The 14,935-nt window shown below is 46.2% G+C and overlaps 1 long non-coding RNA gene across 1 annotated transcript; it reads left to right on the top strand.

Moving 5' to 3' along the window:
• Positions 1 to 11,600: 11,600 nt before the first annotated feature.
• LOC138065829 (uncharacterized) lies at positions 11,601 to 12,790 on the top strand. The gene is made up of 2 exons (XR_011138895.1): positions 11,601 to 11,756; positions 12,272 to 12,790. It is a non-coding gene; the product is annotated as an uncharacterized lncRNA (long non-coding RNA).
• The last annotated feature ends 2,145 nt before the right edge of the window (positions 12,791 to 14,935 follow it).

Raw genomic sequence — 14,935 nt, 5'->3', positions numbered from 1 at the left:
ACATCTTGTGTTTATGGTCACAGGGGGTATTGTTAACTCCTGGATTCAAATAGAAAGGGATATTTACGACCCTCCCATAAAAGTTGATTCAGGGAGACATTTAGGAAAGAAATGGACAGAAGACAGATGTGTTTCCTACCACAGATGCTGAGGAGGTTCAATTGTTCTGCATATGTAATGACTTTTTATGGTTCCTCACAAATGCTTTTTACACTGCTAAAAAGGTGCCAAAGTCAAATACGCATAGTCACTTACTGAAGACTATTTAGCGACCATACAGGACACTACAACTTTATATCTTGTTAAATACGTTAGAGATGGACATCTTTAAACATACAACATGAAGGGGAATCTCCTGCACTGAGTCACTGCTGTCTTACTGCCTTCCCCACTGGCAGTTCTGGTTTCACCTAGCACTTCCCGAGCCTTTCATAGCTTATTTGCTATCATGTCCATATGCTTAACACTTAAAGTAACTGTGGATTTTTTTTTTCCAAGTGAAGCACAACAGTGGTGTTAAGTCACCAGGAAAACCGCCTGCAGTTTAAGTCTTTCCAAATGAACAGAAACATAAATTTAAATCTTTCTAACTGTGCAAGCAAATAAGTACTTGTAGGTGACAGAAAGGTTGCTAAATTATAGGTCTAAAGAGAGCAATGACCAGGGAATAAAATAGGCATAATTATAGGTAAGAGATGAGAAGAAAGATTGCAAATTGCTATGTTATCCTAAACACAGCCAGGGAAAGAATGCTTGCCTATGTCATGCTTTTGCCCCTTTGTGGCCATTTGTACACTGTCCTATTAGCTTCTGAGTCATGACGAGAGGTTTAGGGTGAGTATACTGGAGGAAATATATATCTCAGCTGGTGAAATGGGCCTGTGACTTTTTACATCAGCTGAAGTTCTGGCCTAAGCCGCTGAATGTGGAAAATGAAACACGTCCTGTACCCTGTGATCCCTAAACACTCATTGACACCAAACAGGGGCTGAGTAGGAATTTCTGAGTAGGAATTTCTGCCCAGAAATCCCTGGGGTGTTTATAAGAAAGACGGCCACATTTCTTTTTCAGTGGGACCTCGAGAGGCCCATTGTCCTTGGGGTAACTGGAGTCATCGGAGATGAATGTATTTCTGTAATACATAATAAATGGATTTGTCCCTTCCTACACTGATCCTCCATGCATCAGGTTCCTCTTTTCCTAGTTAAGGCTACCTATTCCTCTGAAAGAAGCAAAGCCATTTCCTAAGACTTCTGATGCCAAAAATGTGCAAGAAACGGTTTTTCATTGTGGCACATGCTGAGAAATGCTCAGCGCATTGCACAATTTGTCTCAACTGCACCCAGCACAGTGGCACTGGAATATGCCTACGGTTCGCGCTGTGATCCAGGGAATTAAAAATAACATTGGTGGAGAACAAAGTTCTCCTACCTCTATGCACAATGAAGGAAGATGGATTGTTGTGATAGTCAGGAGCTTCTGCACCTCCCTTTGTGCACAAAGAGGGATATTTCTGACTGGCCTGTGGTTTTGCAGTGTAACAGAGCTAAGAAGGGTTTCATCACGACTGGCTCATGCTTTTACCAAGCATCTATGAACTTAAAGGTCAGCCAGCAGCCTCCCCACTGGCAGCCAGTTCCCTCCGCTCCTATATCACATCCTGCAGGCTCAAATCGTGATTGGATGGATAATTTTCAAATGCCCAGGTCAAGTCAGGCTTGTTATTACTGGGGCACAGCCATCAGGATGACTACAGTTTCCAGCCTGTCTTCCCACTGTATGTGATTCTGCATAGGAATGGCACAAAAAGGTTTGTAACTGGATGTCCTCTGTCGTAAAGTGGTAAAGTGATTTCTTAGTGAGTCTGTATCAATGGACACATCAGGAAGATACAGTCTGACACCGTGCTGTAGTTTATACACTCTAATGCAGCCTGTATAATACAATATGTTGTAGTCTTCCCAAATGAGCGTCTACTGGGTACAATTATACTAGCAAAAAAATTCAGGTCCTGCTGTTCTGTGGCTGCTGTCAGATTACATGCAAGGGGAAGCAGCATTCACAAAACACAAATGTACTACGGATAACTGTGGCTACAGGTGTCAGCCCTTTCAGCTGAGTTAATGCAGTGGTAGTATGCAGTGATGTTGTGATCTTGCAGTCACTAATCAGGCAAAACTCTCGTTAATTTCAGACCAGTTACAGGGACATTGGGATTAGGAACAACTGTGCATGTTTGTACCTTTGTCTAAACACATGGGATACCAGAAAGAGCCATTCCTGCATTCTCATGTCAAGAACTGGCCATTCATTACCCATATCATCTCCTGTCCACAAAGAAAATAAAATGTTCCTAGATGGGGAAGCTTTCTTTCACTGGGTAAATAATTAATAATGAAATAGCAAACTGCTGCTTGTCTAATGCACACATACAACAAATGGTACTTTCTTTGCCTGTGAAAGAGCCTGGAAAAAGTCTCATGGGAAAGACAGCATGTCTCAAAAGCCAGACCTCTTTTGTCAGAAAATCCTGGGCTAAAACAAAACAGGAATGGCCAAGTTTGACTCCAAGGCTGGAGTCAACAAAATGTGATGACTGACAGAAGTCACTTCTTGGGGGAAGCTGAGCTCAGCCACGGCAATTTCCGCTCAGAAAAGCTTAAGTGTGCTCAGTTTACATTTCCGCGGTTATGTTCAGCTGGCATCCATGTTGGCCTGGAAATTACCTAATTATCCGGAGCAGTGAGGGCAAGAGCGCAGGGTTTGCAGCCCACTGACTGCATCAAGCTGAATTGACAGAACTGTGAACCCTGGAAAAGTGGGAAGGCTCACTGCACCTGAGCGTCAGGCTCTCCTTCCTGGCGGCAGCTCCGCGTTGCATTTAATGTAGGCTTTGTTAATGTTCAACCGGCTTAGGAGAAAATAAGCTCTGATGTGTGTTTCTGTTTTCTGAGGTTCTTGCAGTATTCCCAGAACTGTGGGATCTTACCTTGCTCTCCAAAATGCTGCATTTTCGTCGTCAATCACTTTCACCATATACTTTGCAGGCTAGATCCTGCCCTGAGGTCCTATACCAATCTCACTGACTTCCTAGAGACAAATACCTTCTTTGAGAATGCATTTATGTATTTTCTTCCTTTTGATGTGAACAGGGCTATTGTATCATAAAGTATCTGTATCATAAAGTGTCGGCTTACACGGAAAAATCCCTCACTACCAGCCCAGGAAACTTGACATCAGTGATATTAGTGACAGCAGCTTTACATGCATTTGCAAATTTTGACTTTTGTACAGATGGGCCAAAGGAGCGGGCCACACAGTGCAGTGCTGTGCTGAGGTGATCCAGCTGGTCTCAAGTGAGCTAGCTCTAGCAGTGGAAATAGTAGGGCCATGGCCTTTTTCTCCATTTGTCCATGTCTCCAGCTGGGTGCTGATGGAGTCCTTCTTGCCACCCATCTCAAAGTCGTTGGGTCCCTACCTAGGCAGTAGGGATATGTTTCTGTGATGCCCATTGTAAGAGCAGGCTGTCAGTTGTTATCTAGCCCCCGTATGCTTGTTTTAACTCACATAGGTCTTCTAGTTCAAGCTCTGTGCTTCCCCAGCCCTTGACTGCCTCTTGTCTGAACTGCATCCCACTGCTGCTCTTGCTGCAGCGTGTCCGAGGGTCGCACAGGACAGGACAGGCTCTGTCCCCAGCCTGCCCCACGTGTTGGGGGGCACAGCCCTGCCATAAAGGGGAACTGCTGGGAGCATTTAGGAAATGAAGACAGGAACGTTGTGAGTTCTCGGCCATAAAAAACATGCTCCAGGCTGTGTCTTGCTGGGCAATGTTAGTTCCCAAAGCTGTTTTCCCTAGCTGTTGCCATAAAACTTCAGCGTAACCACCTACAAGCCTCAGAAGTTGCATGGGGGAGGGGGTGGACATTGTGAGTCTATTGTTAAAGTCTAGAGATGCTTTTTGTACTTAAACTGGCTTTGTACTGGTACAGTTTTGCTGGGCTCAGTGGGACAGTCAGAGAATCAGATCTGAGGAATCAGTTAACCAGCTTTTTCTTCCTTGAAAACAGATGACTCAGATAACAGAATTTTTGAATAAAGGTGTTTGCGCGGGGCTCCTAAACCTTGCTCTTTCATCCATCTACTTAGAGACCAGATAGTCTATTTAGCAAGACTGTTTCAAGTGCTAGGTAGAGCTGGAAGTTGTTTTTTAGCCAGTGTGCTGAAATATAGAAAATGAATGAATGAATGCAACACGGGCAGTTTTATGAGGGCAATTACAAGCTTTATCTTTGTAAACCATCATAACAACTCTATATACAAGTGCAGCAGCATGACACTTTCAAAGTAGGACAAACATGTAAGTGTGTGACTAAATGAATTCTTAATCAACTGATTCTCAAAGAAACAGGGAGTAAGCATACCCAAACTGGACTCCCTGCATATTATCAGCTAACTAACGTAATCTCTCTTTCTACCTGTAAATTGTCCCTGGTTTGATTGCTGTTCTCCATACTTACTCGTTGTTTGGATATAGTCAATACCTGCCAGCCCCCCCCCCCCCCCCCCCCCCCCCGTTGCTTACAGCTTGTTAAGTGTTGGACACTTTATGTTCAGATTACGGACGGTGTTGGTCAGTTCTGATAGACACAGAAATCACATAGGCAGATCTGCGTTTTCTGATGGGGCAAGCAGAAAGAGTAAGCATGACTGTGGGGCAGCATGGCATAAGGGACAGATGAATCAAAAAGAATGTGCTCCAGACAATGCTAACTACGACTGAAAGCTATTAAAGAAATTTATTTCTCTTAATGAGGAAAGGAGGCTTTTCCTAAGAGCCTGAGTTGAGTGATTGAGTCTTGTTCTCCCACAACATCTGTTACACCAGGAAAAAGCAGTGGTCTGCTGAGGCAGGCTATATGTATTTAAAAGAGTTGGCGCAACACGTACCAAAATGGGTGGTAGATGCTCTCTGTGGGGCTAGAGCAACAGCTTGCAGGTGGGCAGGAAAGATGGAGCAAAGAGTGTAGAGAGTCAGAGAGTCTGATGAATAAAACTGGTTGATGACTTAACATTCAAGTCTGTTGCAAACATGATCATATTTATTAGCATGAAGTAGAACTGCGAAAAGTGTTTGTTTTTGTCAGCTTAGTGCAAAGTTGATGAAGGGCTTCATATTTTCTCTTTATAGCGTTGGAGAGGTGGAAACTTTCCAAATAGAACAGAAAACTGTTTTGCTTGGAGTCCTGTGCAGAAAGGATAGAGTATGTCTGCCCAGCTTCCAGTACTTGGAGGGTCTGGCGGAATAAATCTTCACAGAGAACTTTCTGTTTACATATACTAAGAATGAGGCCTTCAAATTAAGAGCTGATCCTGCCTATGCCATGTGCTATCCAGCGCTGTATACCAACTAGTTTCTGAACCTGACTCTAAACTGATTTAAGCTATTTGACTGGACTAGCTTGTTGCTCCCAAGTTCATATCCGATTAACTAAGGCCAGAGTGACGCCTTCAGATAGCAGGGTAAGCAAGAAGCGTGCATCGTGAAGATACCTACTCGCACCATATTCGTAGAAGTCCAATAATGGCCTGGAAACACTACTGTGCTAGGAGCTGTGCAAACACATAGCACAGTCTCTTGCCCCAGATTTTAGAATGTAGATTTATGAATAGGCACAAAATTTGGCTGAAATTTTCATCCACAAATGGCCAAATGGAAGTGAGAAGATCTGGGGAAAAGAATTAATAACAAAAAGAACAAAGCTAAATGTGGCAGGTTCAACCATTATTAGATAGTTGTTGCAGAAGGGATTTTTAAATTACAAGCCTATGCAAATGTATTTTTGTTCTTTTGATGACATAGCTCCTTATTCACTGTCCGCACCCTTCATACCATTTCACCTTGGCTTAATTAGGGATGTGCAAAATGACTAGGATGGTGGTGCTGAACTCCTGCCTGGGACTGCAGGGTAGATGAACAAATTATTAAGCAGAGCTGGTCAGAAATGCCCTAACATAGCAAATATCCAAAGAACCGTGTCATCTGATAAAAATAAAATGTCTCTGTGGGAATAAAGAAAGGAATATCGTGGCCCCATATTTTGGGGGAGCACTTGAGCTGTTTCTCTGATGTTCTGGCGGGGGGTAACAAAAGAGACGGGGCTACTGCATAGTCCTCCAGTCACCATGTAGTTGGGGTCATGGGCTCTTGGAGTGGGGAGCACAGGGACTCACTCTCCTTGGGCAGAGCATCTTCCCTCAGCCTGGGCAGCTCTCACTGGCTGTACACCAGCCCTTGGGAAATCCGGCACTAGAAACTATCTGGAGCTGTGATGCCTTAATAGCAGGATCAGGCTGTCTGACAGGCTGATCTGGAGTGAGTGACAAATGCTCAGCAGGATTTGTAGCTTTCTCTGTCGAAATGTCCTAGAAGTAGTAATGGCCAGGTACTTGTGGACTTTTCCTGTTACTGGGCACGGTAGGGAACAGCGAGGACATCAGACTGCCCAAGGACGTTAGTCTGTATTCGGGAGCATGAATGTGGGCTCCAGGTACAGTTACAGAAAGTTGTGTTTAAACTGCTCAACAAAACAGGGCCAGGGCATGGCCCAAAGCACTCTCCAATGGTGTTGAATTGTTAGCACTCTCCAGTTTCGCAGTTTCGCTGGTGCCTACTCTCCCACTGCCAGACAGGCATGAGTCAGGTGAGAGGATGTTCGGGGTTGCCAGGGTCCATTCCCAAAACAGAGAGTGGAGCAACATGGAGAAGACTGCAGCAGCTTCTGCTGCATCTGCTCTTCACAGCCCTCCCGTGTTGTCCCAGCAGGTTTTGCACCCTCAGGCAGCCTCGTTCCATACTCCAGCAGGTTTCTCCACCTTGTTGCTATGAAAGTACCACTCTGATGGGCTGCCATGCAGCCCTCAAGCTATTTCAGGTGCTTTGAAGTGGTTTCTACTTCTCACCCATGTGCAAGGTACTAATCTTATCTTTGGGCTATGGGGAAACCCCCTGAGGTAAGGAGGAGACCCAGGCCTGAGGGCTGAGTGGTTGGGACACAGCCAGTTTGCCCTAGAGGGGCCAGCCCTGAGCAGTGTGGATACAACCGGTCCCTACTGCTTTGCCTAAAGCCCCCAAAATGATCTTGAGCACTGTTTTCTTCGTAGCATAGATGGGGACAGATCTGACTTTGGCTCTCTCTGTATCTTGGGGCAAACTGTCTCACCTCCATTCCTCCATTAGGAGAATTCTTTCCTTCCCAGAAGCGATACGAGAACTGGATGATGCTTGGGAAGGCTAGCATAAAAGCTAATTCTATGCTGTCTACGTTATCTGCCACTTTATAAACTAAAAAGCACATGGAAATTACCCTAGGAACATCTTTTTAGTAATCTCATTATCCCTTTGTTTGAGGAGTTTACTGTAAAACGGCAGGCTTTGGATCTTAATTTGCTGGGAATTGCAGTGTTGCAATTAGCTAGATTGATAACAGACTCAGTTCTGGGGATTCTTTGGAGAAGGGGAGGAATTTGCTGGAGAAAGGAAAGGAAAAGAAATCAGACAAAAATAATTTTTCCCTTGCCAGAAAACCCATTTGCTTAATATTTTAGCAATATAAAATTATGGAAGAGTTTTGTTTTGGGTCAGATGGAATGCAATGCTCAGTCCAAGCTAAAATGTTTAATTGTTTAAAAAGGATACAATTTCCAGAAACCTTTTTTTTTTTAAAGTAAATATTTCCATATTTTGAAACACAGTGGTTTTATTTTTTTCTTTTTTTAAGAAGCATTTCAACTTTCCTGATTTTTCTCCTTGTTTGGCTAAAGTAGCTCAAAATAGTCTCGGGCTACTCTTTCTTTCCAGAAGTGCGAATGCCCCTTTCACCTCCCGAGCACGTTGTGCCGCTCCGGTCGGATCCTGGCGTGACCCAGCAGTGTGAGATTGGCACTGATGCTCCTGGGGATGCACCGTGCTCGTCCCCCTCGCTCGGAGCCCGGACCCCAGACTCCTGCCGGCTGTGGGGAGAAGGGCTGTCGGTGCCCTGCAGCTGGGCTTTGTCTCCCATGGGATGCGGTGGTGCACACAGCCCTTCTGGGGGCTACGTGAGCGTGAAATGAAGGAAGTGTTTCTCTTGTCACTAGGTGGCTCTATTTGCTTTTACTAAATGCCCCCGCTTTTCTTTTCGCAGCACAGAATAAGCAGTGGCCCCCACAGCTGTGCGCTGCGGCATCACCCGGCGCCCCTGGGGGGCTGAGGAAACAGTCGATCCAGGGGGGCTGGGGGGGTTGATGATGGTTTTCATTATGCTCTTGCTAACATCCCCGAAGAAAATAAACGTTATTGTGAGGAAACCTCCATGTTGTGAGATTTGTATGAAACAGCCTCCTCGAGGACGAGCTTCTGGGTTTTCCTCCTCTCAGGCTGCTCCAGCAGCCGCTGGACCTCGGCCTCTGTGCGGGCTCCTGCCAAGAGCCAGGAATTTGGGCAGCTGCCGGGCGATTAACTGAGGTGGCGGCAGGGAGTCGGGAGCTCGCTTTGTGCTCAGCGGAGGGCAGGAGGCCGAGGGGCGCCCACCGGGGAGAGAGCACAGGGCAGACGGGCGGGTGGGCACCTCCCTGCCGGGCAGCGTGCAGAAACGGTGCCCTGAAGCCCAGGGGGTGCTTGCAGTCCCAAGCGCTTACAGTGAAAGCCACATTTTCAGGCTTGGATGTCTCTGTGGCTAAAAAGCTACTGCAGATCTGATTCTGCACAGTAAAGCATATCACATTGTTTAAGGAAGGTTGCTTTTCCGAGTAGAAAAACTATACATTGAAAGAAATGTAATATATTCAGCAGCTCCGCTGTTTGTATTGGCTTCAGGCTGACTATTTTATCAGTTGACAGATCTCTTGAGTGTATTCAAGAGATACCTGAAGCAAAATTCCTGCCCAGTAAAAGTTACTACCTGAGGACGTAATCCAAACCCATTAAAGACTGGGAGCACCTCTCTACTGATCTCAAAGGGATTTGAATCAGGGCCTGGGGAGCTGCTCTGGCATCTCCTCCTCACACAAGCAGCCTTCTGCGCTCGGAGGAGACATTCCCTCCAAGGAACAACGACTGGCAGGAACGCTTGCAGGATCCCACCCTCCACTGCACAAGTGATACAAAAGACTGGTGATCTTCGTGGTGGGAAAGGAAGCAAATTTGCTTATTTAGATAATTAACAGGCATTTGAGACAAGTGTTGCTATATAACACATTACTGACAGACTAATAATTCTGTCTGATGAAGCGGCAATTATTATAATAATGTTATGGTCCGCTAAAATAACTATAATTCCCAGCCGTTGCTGCCAGGAGAGGATGAGTGAAATTATGTTTCTCCTTTCTCCAAGTAAACAGACTTCATGCCAGAGAGACTCCCTGAGGGATTCAGGCCAGGGGAAGAGGAAGGAGTCCTCCAGCTACTGTGTGGCAACTTCTGCTCTAACTGACCTTCAGCGGACGGCCTGTTTTTATGGCCACAAATAGCTGCAGGCATAATTTTGCACCGGCAATTTTGGTCAGATAGATAACTGCCTTCCTTATTGACCCATGTAATTTGATGCCTTAAGAGGCCTGTGTTGCAAGCACAAATAATTGTGACTGATTAAAAAAGGTACCATTTGCAGGGCAAACACAATTCTGGGTATTATGCTGCTTCCGAAAATTGGCTGTGCCATGAGACAGGAAAGATTGGTACCCCTGTAACTCTCCTTTGGGCTGACCAGCTCCTTCCCGGAGTTGTGTCAGTGGGACTGAGGAGTAACTTTGTTAACTTCAGGGATTAGGATGGTGAAATGGAGAAGAGAAGCTGGGCCATTATGTTTTAACATGGACTTGTTTGGTCTTGTCTAATGGCTGTGTGAGCTGAATACTTGAGTAGATAAATCCTTCAGAGTTAACTAAGGCAGGCAGGGGCAGGAAGGGAGGGAGAAGTTGTTTTCTGGGAGAGGGGTCCTCAGCATGTCACCCATTAGCCCACAGCCCATGAGAGGTTGTGCTCAAGGTGTTCTTCCCCCTGCCTGGATCAGACTCAACTCCTGGGGAACCAGCTCATGCCAGGCACTCATACAGGTTGGAAATCCGAAACACGGCCAAGTGTCAGTAGCGTGTGACCAGCCTGCTCTCCATGACCGAGTGCTGCCACGAGAGCTCTGTGGAAAGCTCCACGGCAGTCTGAGCCCTAGGGAGAGAGGAGGGATGAAAAGCTTTTGCAATGTTGTCAGAGGGACTCCACTATAATACAGGCTGCCCAGAACTAGCGTGAGTGAGGGGCCTTGCATTTTCACCCCTCAGCCAAGAGCAGGTGCTGGGAACGTGCCTGCTCCTCCTGCAGGGCCATGCAGAAGAGCTGAGGAGAGGGAGGCCTTGCCCAGGCCAGAGCATCCCTAGGAGGGAAGGCTTTGGGACAACCTTCTGCAGTGAGGTCTTGGGGAGCAGAGGTGCCCCCAGGCAGCTTGGGGTCCTTCTCCCCACAAGGGATACCCTAAAGAAGATCTTGGGGTTTTATTCAAGGTCTGATTCTTCATCAAACAAAACAGGCAGGTCAGGTTAGCTGGTGGGGAGGTTGGCTGTCATCAGAAACATCTGAGGTCTGCTTCACACAGTTCTGCCGTGTAAATTCACCGTCACTTACAGTCCATGCCTTCTGACGGCAAAGGCACTTACAGGTAATGCAAATTTCCTCTATTTATTCTGTTGTGGGATCAGTCTATCAAGAAATTCATTAAAAACTACTATGCCAGAGACTGAAAAAAAATCACCCGATGGGAAAAGGCTCTTATGAAAAACAAGTCTGATTGATAGATTTACATGCTTCTTGAACACAGGAAAAGCCAGTCAATAAAGTTCCTTGTGGCCTAAAAGCAGAAACATCTGTCAGAGTCAGCTTGCTAGGCTGAATATAGCAGCAGGAAAGCCCAACTGATTAACTCCATCCCCCTCCTAACATGTTTTTGTGGTTACCAGAAATCCCTAGAAAGGGCTCCTGAGGACACTGGCACCATTACAAGTCAGCTACAATTCTGTAAACAGAAAGATCAAGGAAACATTACCCTAACTGCAGTTTACCTCTGGTATCCAATTTGCATAATTCACATGTAGTTCAGCTCCCATCCTTTAGCTGTGGGACAAATAAGCCTTTCTGTAATTTAAGAAAAGAGGAAGAGCTACTACAATAGGTTTTCATCACATCTGCAATAGCAATATTTTCACATTTCTAATAAAAAAACCTTTAGAAAAAATGCTAGAATTACTTCTTTGCTCCATTCCATTTCCATCCTGCCTTGCATGCAACAGTGCACCAAGCATAACCAAGAAACTACTCAGACTACAGTAAGTCTCTTTACAACTATTGCCATCTTTACTGAGCTATGCAACACTGTGCATCCGCTTATTCTGGGAAACAGGAAGCCCTCCCTTCCTTTTTTTAGACATATATTTTGACCTGTTGCAGGAGTGTCAAAACTACAGTCACAGTCATGATCACAAAACTTGTAGGAATATGATTGGACCAGCTAAATAGTAGATGGGCAAATAGTATCTAGTGTCATTCTTAAGTCACAGTCACTCTTCCCACCTTCATTGCACGACGCCATGAGACCTTAGACACAGTGCCTCAGACAGCCAATATTCAGCCAGCAATAAATCTATAGGAAGAAGTCATCTTTCAGTTTGAAAGACTTTCTTATGTGGGAGAATCCTTCCTGCAGTTCATTGAAGTAGACCACTGCTACTCTGTAAGTACATTTCAAATATATCTATATAGAGATACCCATTATAGATATACATTTAAAATATATCTATATATTGCATTTTTGGACATATTGAAATCATTTCTGTGTAATGTTCATAAAGAAAGGTGAGATATTTGGACTAGATTTGACTTTGTCTAGATCAGAATGACGTGGTAGGACAATGAAACAGCTTTTGGTAGAAAAAGTCCAGTTAATTCACTCAGAAGTTCTGTGAAAAATGAGGATCCACAGCATGTGTGTGTAGTCTTTCCTGTATTTTTTCTTAATTATGGCTAGATTCTGTGGGCTTAAAGGTATCCTTTTATCATAGTCTGAGGGATTTATCCACCCTGGTTATTTTTTTCCTCTAAGGGAGCCTTGTACCTCAGTTCTTCTCTGTTTTTTGATCTTTCTCAGATTACAGATTATTAAAGTTTTCCAGTGGAGGGGTGGATCTTGTGTTGGAAATTTACATCTACTGACTTATTTTTCTCCCTTGCATTTCACTTACCTCTTAGAGGTCTCCCACAGTGGAATACTGCAAGACCAAACCTCAAACGGGACCCGCTACTCTTTCCAGCTCTACTGCAGGACTCTTTAAATGCTCCCTCAGTAGTTCCCTAAATTGCTCAGAAGACAGTAAACAGCACAACAGAATGAAAATCCCTCAAGCCTGGATTCATCCAAAGTTGGACGAAAATTCTCAGAGGACCCTGATGAAATCTCTACCTGGAATATCCAGCCCTCACCAGAAAGAGGTGGCCTGCTGTCATGTTTCAAAACCTAATGTGCATGCAATGGTCACACAAACTTGCAGCAAAACCCTTTGTGATGAATATTTGCTCTCTGTCTGGCCAACGACATTTTCCAAAAGTTTTCTTCCTTGCATACTATTTCCTTACCTATGCTAAAAAGGTCTGAAATAATATCATGTTTTAAGAGGCAAATTCTCAAAAAGGGAGATTTATCACTTTTTTTTAAATTTCAGGTGTATTTTTTAATTGTAACTCTGAGATAAGAAATTAGAGTAATCTTTCCTTCTGAGTTTTTTGATTAGTATTTGTCAAAAGCTGAAATTTCTTCAGGCTGACTTCTCTTCTGAAACTACGATGAAAATAAGCTGCATTTCTTGGCATTGCTTTGCAAGGGTCCAACTGATTGATTCAGCCATTCTCTTAATCACACTAAGATTAGGAGATAAGAGACGTCCCTTAGGGCCATGGTGATCTGTTTCTGGCCCGATCTGGCGTGATCCTCGTGCTCTGCCAGGCAGCTTTCCTTTCTCCCTCCCCTTCTCTTTGCCTCTTTGCCCCCCCCACCCCGCAGCACCCTGTGCATGGTGGCTAGGCACCCTGTCCTTCAACCCTCTCCCCTGTATCTCACTCCATGGATCCCCTCCTTTCCCTGCTACCCCCTACATGATTAGTTCCTGCCTCTTATCTCCCCCTCTTCCCTCCTCCCATTTCTCAAGCCTGCTCTAAGCACTGCCGTCTGCTCAGGCTTTTCTGGCTCTTGGGATATATAAAGAGAAGAAGGAACGGGAGCTTTTCTCCCTGGGACGGTTCCCTTGTTGCTATCCCGTGCCTGCTTTCTCCCCCTATCCCTCACACTTGCTCTCTGTGGGGAAAATTGCAGCAGGTGGGGGGGATGACAGGAGGCTGGAGGCAGGGCGCTGAGAGGGCACAGCACAGCCAGGAGCCCACACAGAGGCAGGTACACATTGGGCACCAGGGAAGACCAGGAGGGAAATACCCCGGGGAAGTTGACCCCATTGCAGGGATTAGCTATGCAGATGTGATTGTGACTCCGAAAGAGGGACCCCCAGTTCCCTTGTCTTACCCTCGCCTTTGGACGGATGGTTGGAGATAGCATTTCCAGGTCCCTAATGCTGGCTCCATGAGGGCTAGCCACCACTTCTGCATCCCTGCTGGCAGTCTTGCTCAAGCCAAGGGCAAGTGGAGGAGGCAAATTTAGAGGACTACATCCTAAAATAAAGCACGGGAAATACTGCAAAATAGAGCAGATAATGGGATACCTCTGACACACCTAGCTGTGTAGCAGGGACACCTTGCTGTGCAAGGTGTCAGATCCCCCTGGTTCGGTGAAGTACCTCCTCCTCTCTCCTGAGCTGTGTCCTCATGCAGGAGGGGGAAATGGCAGGATCACAGGTCAGAGAGACACGCCACCTCTGCCATGAGATCCTGGGCAGGAGAGAGACCTCTACAAACGCCTGAATTGCAGGCCAGGATGTAGGTGTTAACCTGCAGAGGTTAATGTCTGAGTCTGTGAGATAGCCCTCGTATGGACCTGAGGCCAGCCTATGTCATGCTGACCCATCTTCTCCCCTGGCAAGGCAAGAGCTCAGACCAAGACTATTTGGAAAGACCTCCACACAGATGGTGACATTTGTGAAAGCAGTAGTGACCCTGCAAGTCAGAGCTGCTGAGGAGGTGAATCAGAGAGGAGGTGCTGAGAAACAGCACACACAGCCGGCCACAGCAGCAGATAATCAGCTATGGTGGAGCTGGCCTTGGCTGTCAGCCCCATTCGGATCTGTGCAGGACCTCCTGGGATGCAGCAGAGCCCATGTCCCCCTAAAAGCCTGAAAGCACTGCTTTGTGGAAGATCCCAGAATTAGGCATAAGTACTCCTCGGTGTTTGCATAGTTAGACCTCACCCCACGTGCAAGGTGGCACCATACCCGGTAGCAATACAGCAGCTGGGTCTGGTGCATCCCATAATGTGATGGAGAAAGCACCACCGAGCTGGGATCCCACCAGCGTTTATCTTCCCCGTGGGCTGCTTTCGGGAACAAGCTCTTGAGTGAGGAAGATGTGACCCTGTGCACCACACACAGCCCTTTAGTGGCTGGTAGATCAGGCCAAGCAAAGTGCAGCTGGCACACGGGACCCGAGAAGGGAGCGAGACCACTGTGCCACACCATGAAGGCGCAGCTGTGGGCTGTCAGCGCCGCGAGCCGGCTGTGGAGCGTGACAAGCCAACCCCACGGGGCCAGGCGGGAGCACAACTCCTCGAGCGTTCACGCCACTTTGGCGGATGTTCGCTCTGAAATGCTCGTTGCTGTAAGTGCTAGGAGAAGCCAATTCCTTCTGAGGGCAACCCGGGAATAATACTTTCCTCTTTTGGTACTGGACATGCTAGAAGGTCCCTCCGGAGTTTGT

Source organism: Struthio camelus, chromosome 1 (genome assembly GCF_040807025.1).
Source record: "Struthio camelus isolate bStrCam1 chromosome 1, bStrCam1.hap1, whole genome shotgun sequence".
In the NCBI taxonomy this organism is placed as follows: Eukaryota; Metazoa; Chordata; class Aves; order Struthioniformes; family Struthionidae; genus Struthio; species Struthio camelus.
Note: the sequence above shows the minus strand (reverse complement) of the source record. Positions and strands in the feature narration are given on the sequence as shown.